Source organism: Schistocerca cancellata, chromosome 6 (genome assembly GCF_023864275.1).
Source record: "Schistocerca cancellata isolate TAMUIC-IGC-003103 chromosome 6, iqSchCanc2.1, whole genome shotgun sequence".
In the NCBI taxonomy this organism is placed as follows: domain Eukaryota; kingdom Metazoa; phylum Arthropoda; class Insecta; order Orthoptera; family Acrididae; genus Schistocerca; species Schistocerca cancellata.
The window spans coordinates 199591986-199608831 of NC_064631.1; the positions used below are offsets into that span (position 1 = coordinate 199591986).

The 16846-nt window shown below is 45.6% G+C and overlaps 1 protein-coding gene and 1 pseudogene across 2 annotated transcripts in view; one reads left to right on the forward strand and one right to left on the reverse strand.

The window, feature by feature from the left end:
• The window catches only part of LOC126191486 (nuclear factor of activated T-cells 5-like), a 376907-nt gene that overhangs the window by 282641 nt on the left and 77420 nt on the right, over nucleotides 1-16846 (forward strand). The gene's annotated exons all lie outside the window — the stretch shown is intronic.
• On the reverse strand, nucleotides 6806-6920 carry LOC126089895 (5S ribosomal RNA; annotated as a pseudogene).

The following is a 16846-nucleotide window of genomic DNA, read 5'->3' on the forward strand; positions in this document are numbered from 1 at the left end:
CATCGAAATAGTTACTTTTGCGCAAAGCAAGGGCCATAAACAATCATTCTTCACAATTTGTTACTAATGTACAGTTAGCAGTAACTGCTAGACGTGTACGACAATTTTTTTTTGTTACATGACAGACATCTTGCATTCAAGAAACGACTGCAGAAAACGACTCTAAACCCAAACATAAACAGACTTGACTGGAGTTTTTCTGAAAAACATATGTCATGGCTTCAGAATGGGACAAAGTGATATTCAATGATGAGAAGAAGTTTAATTTAGATGGTCCGGATAGATTTCAATATGATTGGCACGATGAGAATACAGCGCAGGAGGTAAGAATTTTGGTGGTGGAACTGTTATGATTTTGGCAGCTTGCTGCACTAAAGGTGAATTACGCATTGCTTGGGTGAACACTAGAATGAACTCGTAACATTTACACTGAGATGCTAGAGACAGAATTGATTAGAATATGTGAGGGCATACGGGGCGAAACTCTTAATGTTTCGACAACATACTGCTTTTGTACATCTTTCTGGTACAATCAAAAAATGGTTTGCAGGTAAAGATATTGACGTTTTGCCCTGGCCTGCACGTAATCCAAATTTGAACTCTGAGGGGGCAATCGACGTCTCCTCTGCTCCGATTCTCTTAGTGCCTTACAATCATTTCAGAACCTGTATCCAACTGAAGAGACGGGTCAAATGGCTCTAAGCAATATGGGACTTAACTGCTGAGGTTATCAGTCCCCTAGAACTTAGAACTACTTAAACCTAACTAACCTAAGGACATCACACACATCCATGCCTGAGGTAGGATTCGAACCTGAGGAGATGGTCCAGCTGATATATGACCAACTGTACTTGCTCAAACGGCGGGGTAAAGAGGTGTCCTTCTGCTGGGTGCCTGGTCATGTAGTTATATGGGGCAATGAACAGGCCGATCGGGCTGCCAAGGAAGCCTGAAGAGAGTAGGATGTGGTCCAGTGTCCTATTCCCTTGCAGTCTGTCATTTCTGCACTCCACAAGAAGTGCATGGAGTTGTGGGAGGAAGAATGGCTGGCGGTGACGACCAATAAACTGCGGTTGGTGAAGTCAACAACTCGGCCGTCGCGTTGCTCCTGCCGGTTGCTCAGGCGGGAAGAAGTGACCCTCACGCGTCTTCGGATTGGGCACTGTCCTCTCACACATAGCTTTCTATTACGGCGGGAGGATGCCACATTTTAACAGACTGCATTTTATACCGCGATGCAAGGGCAGAAGCACAAGTTGATGGGGATCTGCCCTATGTTTTAGCTAATGACGAGACGTGTGTGTCTAGGGTTTAAACTATTAGGCTGGAGGTTTTAGTGTATTGCAAAGTGGCTGGCTCCTCCCTTTTTTCCTTGCGGTCAGCCAGCCGCTTCCATCTGCTATATTGTTTTAGCTCCATCTGCCACTTTCTTCCTGTGTTGCCCATGTTTTACTGCTGAGAGCATGCTTCGTCCCACGCTTCGGTGTGGGTAGTCACATATTTTTGCAAGATTGATACCTGCGTTTTACGTTCTGTTTTATCTTACTGTTCTGAGTATTTTCTTGACATTCGTCTCAATCTGTTACTGAGTGGGCGCTGAAGACATTGCCGTCGTGCGCCCATACAACCCTCTCCATCTCTTCCTCGAACCTGCGACCGTAGCGGTCGCGCAGTTCCAGACTGAAGCGCCTAGAACCGCTCGACCCAGCCGGGCGGCTAAAACAGTCACAAAACGTGTGAGACAGTGAATTTTTTTCAGAAGTTTAAAGTACACTACTAGATTACAGTATTTACGATAGGTGGACATGAAGTACCCGTCCGTCCGTAATGGTCGGGTTAAGGCGACTGTATGGCCGGCGTGGCCGAGCGGTTCTAGGCGCTACAGTCTGGAACCGCGCGACCGCTACGGTCGCAGGTTCAAATCCTGCCTCGGGCATGGATGTGGGTGACGTCCTTAGGTTAGTTAGGTTTAAGTAGTTCTAAGTTCTAGGGGCTCATGACCTGAGATATTAAGCCCCATAGTGCTCAGAGCCATTTCAACCATTTTGTAACTCCGCACTTTTCACAGGTGTAACTAACAGTTGTATGCTTCTTGCAAACGAAACTATTACAAGCACCACCCTTTATTGTTGTTTTAATATTCTTGGCTCTTCCACAAATAAGACAGCGCCCTCGTTTCTTAGCCGAATGCTTCTCAACTTGCTCAGATGTTGTCCGGTACCTTTGAAGGAACAGCGGTATGTCCTAGGGAAGGCTCTTAATTTTGGCTCTTTCTATTAGATGTAATTTCATGAGGCCATAATCTAGGTTCTTCAGAAATATTCTTCTCGCAACCTCTCGATTTTATCCATTTGAGGATCTGGGCGTTGACACCTGCAATTTCTATGACAGCGAAAAAGATTACCAAAGGGCACCTTCTCGTTATACGAGCCACAGAATATTTGCGATAAATCAGGGCGACTGTATCAACGCCACCCTTAGTGGGATTGTAATCTAACGCAACCTCTGCCTTTCGAGAATCTTCATCGATAGTACCTGAATCATACGTAGTTGACAATAACAATCCCACCTTGTTCTTCTTCGGTACGAAGGAAACCAACGTCAAATCGCTTTTATATCCGAAGACGGATGAACCAGATACTCGATTTTTCTTAGGCAGGAATTCCAAGGGAATTTCTCGTTTATTCTTTCTGACTGTCCCAATACACTTACGCCTTTTACCTAACAGCGACATAGCCAAGGGGTAACTTGTATACCAATTGCCCATAGTTATGTTCCTGTTGGATCCCTGTATATGACTCACAAACCTGTGAACTATTGCCGGCCGGAGTGGCCGAGCGGTTCTAGACGCTACAGTCTGGAACCGCGCGACCGCTGCGGTCGCAGGTTTGAATCCTGCCTCGGGCATGGATGTGTGTGACGTCCTTAGGGTAGATAGGTTTAAGTAGTTGTAAGTTCGAGGGGACTGATGACCTCAGCAGTTAAGTCCCATAGTGCTCAGAGCCATTGGAACCATTTTTAAGGCGACTGTGTCACCGGCGGCAGTTGCGCCGCGGCACAATGGCCAGTATACTGTGCAGCAGGAGGCCGGCCGGCTGTTGACACTGCGCGGCCCCAGATGCCCTCTGGCGCGCGCCCCGCTCGCTCTCTTCCTGCTGCCGGCCGTGTTTCGTAACGCGCCGTCCGCGGCCGGGCATCCAGGGCACGCCACGCTGCCACCCTGGGCCCCGCTGCCGCGTTTGTAAACAAACCCAGCGCCTCGCCGCGCAAGGTAGCATTCATCTCACGCTAGGTGAGGAGAACCCTACGTCATAGTGACGTAACACTACTTCATCTTGACGTAAATAACCTAAATCGACTACATGAGTGCGTATATCTATCTTCGCGGTTGTACCGATAACGTCAAAGCTAAATGTAAATACATGTGTACAAACAAAGTGATAGGAGTTATCTGTTACGCTCATCCCTGTTGAATTAATTATTAAGCTGTAATTCCAACAATTTGGGTTGGTATTGTGTGTTTCAGGAACATAAAGAATGCCTGAACGAAGGAACCATAACGAAAATAAAAAAAAAATGCTTTTAGTCAATTTCTTTTTAAAAATCCGATGAATCGTGCATCAATCGTGTGAATAGAAACGTGAAATAATTAATTATTAAGCTGCAATCCAAAGAATGTGGGATATTATTGTGTGTTTCATGTACATAACGAATATCTGAATGAACGAATCAAAACCACAACGAAAGTGTCTAGGCACTTTCTGGTCCGATTAATCGTACTCAAATCACGTGGATAAAAACGTGAAATAGGAAGAAATTAAAGTGTTTCGTATTTTTATAAAAGCCAATGAATTGTACATAATTCATGTGGGCAGAAACCTTAAACTGAGAAACTGAAGTTCGAAGTAATTCCGAATGTTGCTGGAAATATTAAACCATCTAGTTCCATTTAATTTTGCCTTCATGTTGTAAATCAACTAAGAACAATGAACAGTGCAGATTCAAGATGCACACAGCAGTCGATGTATACAGAATGCACACAACAGTCGATAGGACAACTCGTGAAACTCGTGATGACGCGTGCCTACGTCAGGTTGACTTAGGGCTCTCCTCACGTAGTGTGAAATGAATGTTCCCCGCCGTGCCGCCGCTGGCCTCAGCGGCGCTCTCGGGATTGGCGTCTTGTGGCATAGAAGCATCACTGGGAACAGACTTCCTTTCGTTCGATCTCTGATGTAATTATTAATTTGCTTGCAACCCCAACGCCGTCCGATTAATGGGAAAGGCTATTGGCTAGCCACTTTGTGTTTTAAGTAACATCTGCGGGTTTAATCGTACAGTGTGGGCTTTCTCGGTCGCTGTTTACTTCAGGGCTGGTTATAATTAAACTTTCACTACGTGAGAGGGCTCCCATGAAAACGATTCGTGGTAGGACATTGAAACTTTGTGGAAACACATTTGTAAGGACACGCGGAAGAGCAATAACGAATAAAGTATTGGAAGAAAAACATTGCGCTTGAGAGGACAACATGTGTTAATTGCGTACCACGTTTACGTTTCAGGTTACAAACGTTAGCTATATAACGACCATCTGCATCCGCGACAGCTTAAAACCGTACTAGGGATTGCTCTATCGCTGCTGGAAACAACGGTGGACCATTGGAATGTTCAGCTGTCGTAACACAACTCGTGCACAACTTGTAGACTGCACATTGTGTCCAGAATTCTCAGACACGACGACTTTAACTTCTTCAACAATTTGTGGCGCAATTGGTCGTCGGCCTGATTCAAGAGCAATTCTCAAATCCCCGGCTGATTCGAACTTCCATATCGCGTTCTTCAACCCCGGTGCGGAAAGAGGCCCTCTCCGTATTACATTAAATTCGTCAATACTGGCGAAGAGCAGCAGTAGACCCGCCAGGATAGCCGAGAGCGCTAACGCGTTGCTTCCTGGATTCGGGTAGGTGCATCGGTCCCGGATCGAATCCGCTCGGCGGATTAACGACGACGGCCGGTGTGCCGACCAGCCTGGATGTGGTTTTTAGGCGGTTTTCCACATCCTACTAGGTGAATACCGGGCTTGTCCCCACGTCCCGCCTCAGTTACACGACTCGCAGACATTTGAAACACATTCACACTATTTCACGATTTACACTAGATGCAGTCAGCTGGGGCACACTAATTCCGTCCTGGGGGGTACGGGGTGGCGGCAGGAAGGGCATCTGGCCACCCCTTACAATTAACATGCCAAATCTGGTTAACCATGGCCACTCTGGACAAGGCGCAAGCGATAGAACTGGCGAAGAGCAGCAGTAATATTGCTGTTGATAAAACAGCGTTACGAGTAAAGCCCTGCTCACTTTGTCAACAGACATGTTGAATGTCTGCAACGGCAACGCACGCTGGTGCTTGCGGTTCAGACCCACATCGTCGTACCGGACCGGTGTCCAGCGGCAAGTCATGAAGCTAACAATCTTAACAGCGCAAATCCCGCAGCGCACAGTATCAATATCATTCCTATACACCTGTATATCAATACGGTAAATCGTTTTCTGTGTACACTGCCTCAGGTAGCGAAAGTTTAATGGTAACCACCCTCCATAAAACCATTCCCTGAAGTTTTGTCTCCGACGACAGAAGATATTGTCGGAGGCAAAACGTCGACTGCATCAACGGCTGGAGGGTCCCTCACATGTATAGAGCACCCTGTGTACACCTGTGTAAATTTGGGGTCTCCGGAGTCGGAGACGAAGCCTCACTGAATGGTTTTTTACTTCGAGTACGGCCTCTCAACCCGAAGTTTTAACTGAAGATTTCTGTGTTTCTTTACTCAGTGCGAGAAGATCAAACAAATGCCGCCAAACACCCAAAGACTGCATAGCGGGGAACCGTACTCTGAAATTTCTATTGCACACGGGTCGCCTAATGACATCGTCAACATGTAACATATTCGGGGCTTATAAAGACAGGACCCACCACGAACCCATGGAACTTGCCGTCGTGGGGCGGCATACGTGCCTCAACGATGCGGGTAGCTGTGCCGTATGAGCAACCGCCCGCAAGAGGTATCTGCGGAGAAGCCGTACTCATATTTGCTTGCTGAAGAGGGGCAGCAGTTGTGGCCACTCCCTTTCTTATGATGAGGATTTAATTAGATTAAATTTAAATAAACTATGGCGTTTCAGTCTTCGATCGCTATTCTTTATTTTCAATTACCGGTTTCAGGCTAGCTGCCCATCTTCAGATCGTATGTTGTAGTTACAGAGTAACTTCACGGGCAAGTTACTCTGTAACTACAACATATGATCTGAAGATGGGCAGCTAGCCCGAAACCGGTAACTGAAAATAAAGAACAGCGATCGAAGACTGAAACGCCATATTTTATTTATTGCAACGATCGCGGAACTCCCAGTGAGACAATCATGTCTAGTTTTGATAGATTAAATTTTACTCAATGCCGAGCGCTAAAGATCGGTAACCACTTACATTTTTAAGTCTGTCTCGGGTGAACCACCGAAATAAGGGGGCCTCAAATAAAAATCCCCTGCATATTTTAATGTAGTAGTATAAAAATCACAACTGGGGCACTAGATTTAGCATATGCTCTCCGTCTTCAGGCCGCAAGTGGCCCATCGGGACCATCCGACCGCCTTGTCATCTTCACTGAGTATGCGGATAGGAGGGGCGTGTGTAGTCAGCACACCGCACTCCCGGTCGGTATGATGGTTTTCTTTGACCGGAGCCGCTACTATTTGGTCGAGTAGCCCCTCAGTTGGCATCACGAGGCTGAGTGCACCCCGAAAAATGGCAACAGCGCCTGGCCTGGAGGGTCACCCATCCAAGTGCCAGCCACGCCCGACAGCGCTTAACTTCGGTGATCTGACGGGAACCGGTGTAGCCACTGCGGCAAGGCCGTTGCCCTAGATTTAGCATGTGACTGTGTTAAAAAATTTCCGCCGCTAGGGGAGGCACTCACAAAACAATAATTGAACCCAAAATGTAAAAACGAGAAGTAAATATTTGTTGTCTCGGTCTCACGACGTGATTTAAAAACATAACTCTCATTAAAACTATCAGAACTAACAGGCTACACTTTCATATAAATTCACTCTGCAAATTAAACCATTAATTTCTGAATTAAAAACACCATATATTCTTCAGATATGTTCCAGACACTGTGACTCGTAGAAATAACTGCCTGTGTTCGAAAAATATCAGTGATAACGGCGGTAGCCCTGGCGCAGTTGTAAATCGGCCAGTCCAGTATCAAGTACGAATACAACGATTGACTATTGCAATGTCCAGTTTGCCTTGCTTTTTGCAAACAACCGCCAATCGTGGCGGCGGCACCTCTTTCACAAATTCTTTCGTGCTTCACCGCTTCCACATCAGTCTCCCAGATACTGCACTCCCCGGAACGCGAAATGGAAATGATGGCTCGGACGTTCTTACCACGAACTTCAAATATTTTTTCCAATATTATTACAAATAAAATATTTTCTCCCACTTGCCGTCCTTCTTGCATCATTCAGTTGCAGTTTGACGTACATCATCCTACATTTACATTTGAATTGAATATTTACGTTGGGAACAAACAAGAATTATGTAATTGGACCGCCAATGGCCTTGCCGCAGTGGTAATACCGGTTCCCGTCAGAACACCGAAGTTCGCCACTGTCGGACTTGTCTAGCACTTGGATCAGTGACTGACTAGGTCTATAATGAAGAGAGAGAACTCAGAAGGATCAGATAACAGCATTAGTGATAAATTTAATGCAGCTTGTTGCATCGTCTGACCCCTACGGGCAGTACGACGAAGCGGAAAGAGCACGCGGTGTCAGTGGCAGGTCTCGCAGAGTTTCTTGATTTCAAACCTGGCACTTAATATAAACATTACCGATTTTTCTGAATCTCCATTTTACCATTTTGCATCTGCAGGCGTTGTTAAGCTTCTGTATGTGCTCAAAGTGATTTACGCCAAGTAAAGTACCGTCTCTTTGTCCCTAGGTTAAAGTGTTCAGAAAAATGCTTATCTGTACATTTTATTTAGATTTGGTCCCAACTCTCAGTTTTAGCACGAGGCCGAAAGTTATTTAATTGTTGGTGTTCTCCATGAACTGTAATTGCGATCTCTTTCTGTGATGTAACTGGTCACTTAGTTTACTGATGCAATGTGACATTCACACGATTGTATTTATCTTAAGCTACAGTTATGTTATTTGCATCTACATATATATTCCGAAAACCACCTTGCGGTATGTGGCGGAGGGTGCTATGTGTGCCAACGTCTCCCCCCCTTCTCCTGTTCCAGTCGCGAATGGTTCGTTGGAAGAACGATTGTAGGTAAATTTCCTTGTATCCTGGAATCTCTCTAGTTTTGTCTTCATGGTCTTTTCGCGACTCTCTTGGAGCATTTGCCACTGGAGTTGACTGAGCGTCTCCGTGAAGCTTTCCCACGAGCTAAATGAGGCTATAACGAAAGTTGCTGCTCTTCTTTGGATATTCTTTAATTCCTCCGTCAGTCCTACCTCGCACGGATCCCAACTGACGAGCAGTACTCAGGCACTGGCCGAATGAGTGTTTCGTAAGTTACTTTTTTTGTTGATGGACTTTATTTCCTAAGGATTCTCCCAAGGAATCTTAGTCTGGCGTGCGCTTTACTTGCGATTAATTTTATGTAGTCGTTCCAGTTCAAATCGCTCAGTAAGCATACTCCTAGATAATATTATGGAAGTTATTACTTCCACTGATTGTTCTGCGATCATGAAATCGTACAGCAATGGGTCTTTCCGCCTACATATTAGCAGTACGTTACGTTTATTTATGCTGAGGGTCATTTGCAACTCCCTGCACCAATCGACGAACCTCTGCAGGTCTTCTTTCTGCTTTTCTCTATAGTTTTTACATTTGTGTGTTTATACTTGAATCTGTGCGCTTCCCCCCCCCCCCTCCCCCCATTCTCTCTCCCCCCCCCCCCCTCACCCTCCACATACACACATGATGACATTGGACATTCAGGATTTACTTTGTAGAATATAATGAAAGTCGTCAAGCAGATATAATTTATGTTATACTATACTTTTCCAGCAAAAATATGGAAATATTTCTGTTCTAAAGTTAAGTTTATAATGCATTAAATTATTTACACCACTTCTTAAGCGATCAGAGATTTTTGTGACTGACTAAGTCATTACTTTCTGTGTCAAACTAAGACTGACTGATAGATAGTGTAAGTTATTTCTCCTTCTAGAGTTATACGCGGTGTAACGGGTATACCTTATTATGTACACACAATAATGTGTCGGTTATTTTTTTTCCGCATCGAACAATCTTCCCACAAACGCTTGACAAACTTTATGACCTGATGTTTTCTGCACGGTCGTAACTCCATCTCTAACAAGGAAGTTAGCGCAAGTTTCCATCGCAGTCGCAACAAAATTTTGGTTTGCATGTAATAGGTTTACACGCAAATTACAAATATGCGCACAGTGTTTGCCATCGACAATTTTTTTGCACTTGACAATCGTGCGCTTGTTTAGTCACCGAGGTCAAAAACAGGGTTGTTGGTAGCTCTTGGCAAAAGATTACAAGGAAGAACATGACCACAGAGTAAAAAGGGCCGGAAACAGATTTGGTGATCACAATAGGAGTACGGGGTGGTTATAGTTAAACTTTCCCAATTTAAAACGTTATAACACGGACAATAATTACCGCACGAGTTCCAAACTTGGTAGCATTAATGTTCAGAGTATGGAGTACATGATTTCATGCGTCGCAGCACCGCCGTCTGGTTCCAACTATGGCCACCAGGTGCCGGGATCAGTCATTGTGATTCATAATCTCTCAAACCTGACCAGCCGCAGTGCATTTTTTGAAGCGTCAACACGAGCTTGGACAAAAGTAGCAGGGCATTATTGCTGAAGGCCTGTCATTAAAACAACAGTAATGCTGGAGCTGCACTTCGAGAATATCGACGGATGGAAGGACTGCGGAAGAGTCCTCTTTCTCCACCTGGTGTGCGGAGCATAATGAAGTTCGAATCAACTGGAGAACTGGGTTTCTATCCGAGAAGAGGCCGACGACCGATTAGACCAAGTTGGTTGATGAAATCGCTGTTACTATGGCACACAACGCTATGCTCAATTCCCGATTGTCAGGGGGTGCGCGTGCTGTGCCACGACAGTTGAACATCCCGTGGTCCACTGTATGGAGGGTGCTTCGAACCATTCTCAGATGGTATTCGTACAAGATCCGTATCGTACAGCAGCTTGCACTCAGGACGTACAACGACGTGTTGACTTCACTTTCTCGCAAGGATTGAGGTTGACCATTCTATGGACAGACGAAGCTCATTTTTCTCTGACAGGTGAGGTCAACACGCAGACTTGCCGAGTGTGGGGATTTTCACCTCCAGTCACTGTGCATGAAGCTCCTCTGTACGGTGAACGTGTCACCGTATGGTGTGGCTTCACGGCTACGTTCATCATTGGCCCATTCTCTTTTGAACAGGTTGGCCCCCATGGACCAAAGGCGTGCGGTGTGACTGGTCGGCGTTACTGCAGTATGTTTCGCCAGCATGTTATATCCGCCTTATAGGAGAGAGACACATTGAACTCAACAGTTTTCATGCAGTGTGGGGCCTCATCGCATATCGCTCGTGAAATTCACCTGCTTCTCCGAAACACATTTGGAAACGATCGAATTATCAACCGATCGTTTCCAAATTCTCAGCCGACATTATCACGTGATCTCACTCCATGTGATTTTTCGGTTGTGGGGCTACCTGAAGGATGGAGTTTAGCAGAGAAACATTCACACATCTGCTGATTTGAAGCGCAGCATATCAAGAGAGGTAGCCAGCATACCTATGGACATGCTTCGTTTTGGTTCGCAGAATGCAATCCTGCGCTTTCAGACTCTTCTGGACCCTGATGGGCGCCATGTTGAGTCCCTTCTGTAGTAGTAATGGTACCGGTATGTAATGGTATGACGTACAATAACAGCGCATTAAAAGTGTTTCAATTGAACTGATTCTGCATCATTTCTCTTCCCCATGTCCTTGAAATTAACACTACCAAGTTTGGTCCTCGTACGGTAATTAGTTTCCTCGTTATAACGTGTTAAATAGGGAAAGTTTAATTATAACCACCCGCTACTTCATGAATGCTTGCATGAAGAAGTCGTCCAAGTCACACTGCGTTTGGACATAAAAAATACCTTTGGGCGGTGTTTGAAACCTCTCTGGTCTGGAGTCATTATATCCAGCTACCGTCCAGGAGTATCGAAAAATGTCTGCGAAGACTGGAGTACAGAACTAATTGTGTAGAATACACGTCAGCAACGAAATTGAATCCCTCGACGATGGTGTGAAGTGATAGTCGTTAAGGGTACTGTGATCTTCAGTCCGCTTCAGCACTGCCGTGAACTGTTGCAACAATAGCACATCAGGTATCTGAATGTATGGTGTGCTTCCATGGGGAATGGTCTTGACTGCATGACCATATTTTGCCGTCGAATATCATCGATATGAGTCCTGTCACGATATATTCCGAGTGAATCAACCAGAAGAAGGGACGCCTTTGCTGCATATGGGAGGTAGATATCTCGAAAGAATTGCGTCTGGATTTGGTTCGTGATTATGCCGGACTTCGATGGAACTTGAATCAAATTGTGTGGTTTCAGCATGTGTTGCACTACTTGCATTCCAGACTGACCTCTAAGTTCCTGGGAAATTACTAGCATCTTTGGAAACACGTATCCAGTTGTCGACATGACAGGTTGGATGGTGTATGAATGAATTGTTCTACGATCACCCAACGCCGCGAACTATTTACCGACTTCTCTCTCTTGAAATGCAGGGATCGCGATGGGTGAAGTTCTTTCCGTATACCATTTTGATCGGTATTATAAACCTGTGTACGTTCCGTGGTGTTCATTAAGGACACTACCTCCTTGTGAGACTCGTCAAATCTTTCATTCAAGTCACCATCTGTGTTCCAGGCCCTAGTGGTTAAACAGCTTGTTTTTGTCCGTGAGCCAAAATGCTGACTCCGTTTAAACCTCGCAATCCGAGTAGATCCAGTCAATCCCGTTTCTCGGGTCTCTTCCAAACACCAAGCACGAATATGACTCTCGTGAACTTTAGCGCCTAGAACATTTCTTGCCAGCCTTAATTTTTCAGCTACATAATCGTGAAGCACGTGAAGTTTTGAGCGCTGGCCTTCCTCCCCTTCTCTATCACGTGACGTAAATATCGTAGATGATATATGTCTTTTACCATACGATATCGTTTCTGTACTGTATTAAACCATAATCTTCAGTTTCCGCGAGTCGTCGAGTGCAATTATCTCCTTTGCCTTTTTAAGAAGATATATCACCCCACTTCTTCCTCTTCGGTGGACATGGCAGATAAGCAGACGACTGGGGTTCCATTAGTTCGTAACAACTCTTCGTGTGTATCGGGTTCTGGATAATCCATAAGTTTTTCACAATCAAATGGTTCTAGACGCTTCAGTCCGGAACCGCGCTGCTGCTACGGTCGTAGGTTCGAATCCTGCCTCGGGCATGGACGTGTGTGATGCCCTTAGGGTTAATTAGGTTTAAGTAGTTCTAAGCCTAGGGGACTGATGACTTCAGATGTTAAGTCCCACAGTGCTTAGAGCTATTTGAACCATTTGATTTGACAATCAAACAAGTCTTCTTCTTTTTCGTATTCATATTCTTCAGTATAGTAAACTGTATTTTCGTGATGTACATTATTACCTTTGGTTGCCACTGTCTCATCTGTCACATTGATTATGAATGCAGCTGTGTTTCTCTCCTTTACAGTAATTTCTGTAGATCATCTTTTTTTGTTTGTAATGGCTAACAGTCGTGCTCACTATGTTTTTAGGTAATTATCACACGATTACGTTGACAGTGAGGGTAACGTGATGCGCTTCGAAATCGGTAACACCACAAACCGACACCTTCACTGCCGAGGTTTATGCAACACAAACGGCGGTCACTTTACCCTGGTTTCCTCGCTGTCGCGCGTAATGTTTTATCTGGATCCCCTAGATGTCGCGTCGGACACTTCATCAGGTGACCTTCGGTACGGCGCGGCGTATGTCGACCGTAGTGAACGTTGCAGATAACTACATTAGCTAGGGGAAGACTGTTTACGATAACTACGGTCACTGAAGTCATGACATCGTGTTAGGTATGATCCACTGTGAGCGGAATATCACATCTTCCTTGCTTATAATGCAATGGCGAAGACAGTTTATACATTTTTGCAACCAGCACTTCAACCATATTCATACAAAGTATACTCAACTGCAGTTGCGATCGCAACTTGTGATAACTCCCTTGCAAGTGCTTCCACACGTCCACACTTCAGCGACTTACCATCTGCCCAGCGGAAAATAAGCATTAATGGCTACCCTGCGCCACGCTTACATGGAGGTACTACCCAACCTAAAAAACATACATGTGATAGCTATAATTATTGGTCTGCAAATAACGTAAATACTGGTGTAATGTTGTTCAGTAAACCGTCCTCAGTGACCAGTAGAAATATCTGCATTTACACCCGTTACACCCTGTATATACACTGAAGAGCCAAAGAAACTGCTAATGTCGTGTAGGAGCTCCGCTAGCACGCAGAAGTGCCGCAACAAGACGAGGCATGTACTCGACTAATGTCTGAAATAGTCCTGGAGGGAATCGACACCATTAATCCTGCAGGGCAGTCCATAAATCCGTAAGAGTACGAGGGAGTGGAGATCCCTTCTCAACAGCATGCGCCATCACACATACCCGACTCGTCCATCCGTTCGATACAGTTTGAAACGACACTCGTCCGACCAGGCAACATGTTTCCAATCATCTGCAGGCCGATGTCGGTGTTGACGGGCCCAGGCGAGGCGTAAAGCTTTATGTCTTGCAGTTATCAAGGGCCCACGAGTGGGCCTTCGGCTCCGAAAGACCATATCGATGACGTTTCGTTGAATGGTTCGCACGTTAACACTCGTTGATGGCCCAGCACTGAAATCCGCAGCAGTTTACGGAAAGTTGCACTTCTGTCTCGTTGAACGATTCTCTTCAGTCGTCGTTGGTCCCGTTCTCGCAGGATCTCTTTCCGGCCGCAGCGATGTCTCAGATTTGATGTTTTACCGGATTCATGATATTCACAATACATTCGTGAAATGGTCGCACGGGAAAACCGTACATCATCGCTACCGCGGAGATGTTCTGTCCCATAGCTCGTACGTCGACTATAACACCACGTTCAAATTCACATAAATTTTGATAACATTCGATTGCAGCAGCAGCTACGGATCTAACAACTTGTTCCAGATACTTGTCTTACGTAGGTGTTGCAGACAGCAGCGCCGTTTCCTCGCTTATGTATGCCTCCGGATGTACTATGACTTTAATTTTGTTCTTATTGTCGTTAGTAAACATTCGTCGGATCAAAAGAAAGATTTTTTTTCGCGGAATACCTGAGATACTGATTAAGGATTTTGCCCGACAACGTCTTACTACCGGCACATGCCGTTTCTTTCGATGACTGTCACGTATGCATCTAAGCACTCTTTCTCCAAGACATAATTAACCGTTTAGTCTCAGCAATATGTGTCTGAATTCCTTCAAATTCTTCCTACATAGTAGGGATTCCAAATACCCGAGCGATACGTGGTAATGCACTGATAAGCCAAAACGTTATGCCGCCTGATGTTGCGGGCACGAGACGCGGTAAAGAAAGCATGTAAGCAATTCAAACACTGACGGGGGATCACCCTAGCGATGATATGGGCTGCAAATGGGGAAATCCACTGAGATAATCGACTTTGACAAAGGGCAGAGTATTATTGCGCAGAGCTTGTGAACGAGAATCTCGAAAACGGCGAAGCTGGTCGAATGTTCACGTGCTACCGTCGTGAACATCTACGGTAAGAGGCAGGAGGACAGTAAAACTACCACTAGGCGCTAAATGGTTGCACGTCCACGGTTGTTCACAAAATGTGGGGTTCGGGGCCTTTTCTGCTCTGTAAAGTAAGATAGATGGTGATCTGTGGCATCTCTGCCGGACGAGCACAATGCTGGTTCACACACAAGTGTTTCGGAACACACCGTTCACCGTACATTGTTGAACATGGAACTCCGCAACAGACCACATCTACGTGTTCACATGTTGAGCAAATTACATCGTCAGTTACGATGACAGTGAGCACGGAACCATCGGGATTCGACCGTCGATCAATGGAAACGTGCCGGCTCTTCGGGTGAATCACGTTTTTGCTACAGTAGCTCGCTGCTCATACACATAAACGCCGTCTTTCAGGTGATCGGCGGCTCGAAACGTGCAGATGCAGGCTGGTGGGAGCAGTATTATGCTGTGGCAGACATTGTACTGCGCTTGCATCGAACCTATGATAGTAATCGAAGACACGCTGACAGCTGCGAACCACGTGCATCCCTTCATGCTTGATGTCTTCCCCGACAGCGATGTCATCTTTCATCAGTATAATTGTCCGTGTTTCGGCGTCAGAACTGTACTACAGTCGTTTGAGGAGCATTATAGTGAACTCACGTTGACGTCTAGGCAACCAGATTCGCCTGTTGTAAATCCTATATAACCCATTTTCTGGGTCGCTATCGGTCGCCAACACCGCGTACGCCTATCAGCGGCCCGTTGTTTACCCGAATTACTTGGAAATTCGGAAATTCATAAATTCATATGGGACCAAACCGCTGAGGTCATCGATCCCTACCGAGCGAGGTGGTGCAGTGGTTAGCACATTGGACTTGCATTCGGGAGGACGACGGTTCAATCCCGCGTCCGGCCATCCTGATTTAGGTTTTCCGTGATTTCCCTAAATTACTCCAGGCAAATGCCGGGATAGTTCCTTTGACAGGGCATGGCCGACTTCCTTCCCCATCCTTCCCTAGTCCAATGAGACTGATGACCTCGCTGTTTGGTATCTTCCCCCAGATCAGTCCAATCCAATCTATCGATCCCTAGGCTTACGCACTACTTACTTACGCTAAGGACAACACACACACACACACACACACACACACACACACACACACACACACACACATGCCCGAGGGAGAACTCGAATCTGATTTATTTCGCTCCAAAGACGGACAAACAATCTATTAAGCAGGTGGTCATAATGTTTTGGCTCGTCAGTTTACAACACACTTGAGTATTTGATGTGGCTTTCTTTGCAGATGCGCTGCATTTTCCTGGAACTATCGTGCCGTGTTTAAATCTTCCATTTTCTCACGATACAATATTTTTCGTACTCCTTGCAAAGATACACATGTCACTTTAAGTAGCAAGCGGCTTTTCTTCTGATCCTGTAACTCTTTGGCGACGATTGAGGGGCGGTAGCTCTGCAGGGTCTTTCCAAATGACGTTTTAAAATATTTGTAGACAGGTTCCTTACACCAAAACAGAACTAGGTTCAAATGGCTCTGAGCACTATGGGACTTAACATCTATGGCCATCAGTCCCCTAGAACTTAGAACTACTTAAACCTAACCAACCTAAGGACATCACACAACACCCAGTCATCACGAGGCAGAGAAAATCCCTGACCCCGCCGGGAATCGAACCCGGGAACCCGGGCGCGGGAAGCGAGAACGCTACCGCACGACCACGAGCTGCGGACCCAAAACAGAAAAAAGTCTAGAGTAAACATGGGCTCTAACATGCATACCTTAAGACTTACGAGCACTTGTTCATCTTCGCTACAGTGAAACACATCTAATGCTCATAGCTCTTAAGGTATGTATTTTAGAGCCCATGCTTACGGGATATTCTGTTCTTGTTTTGGTATAAGGAACAATG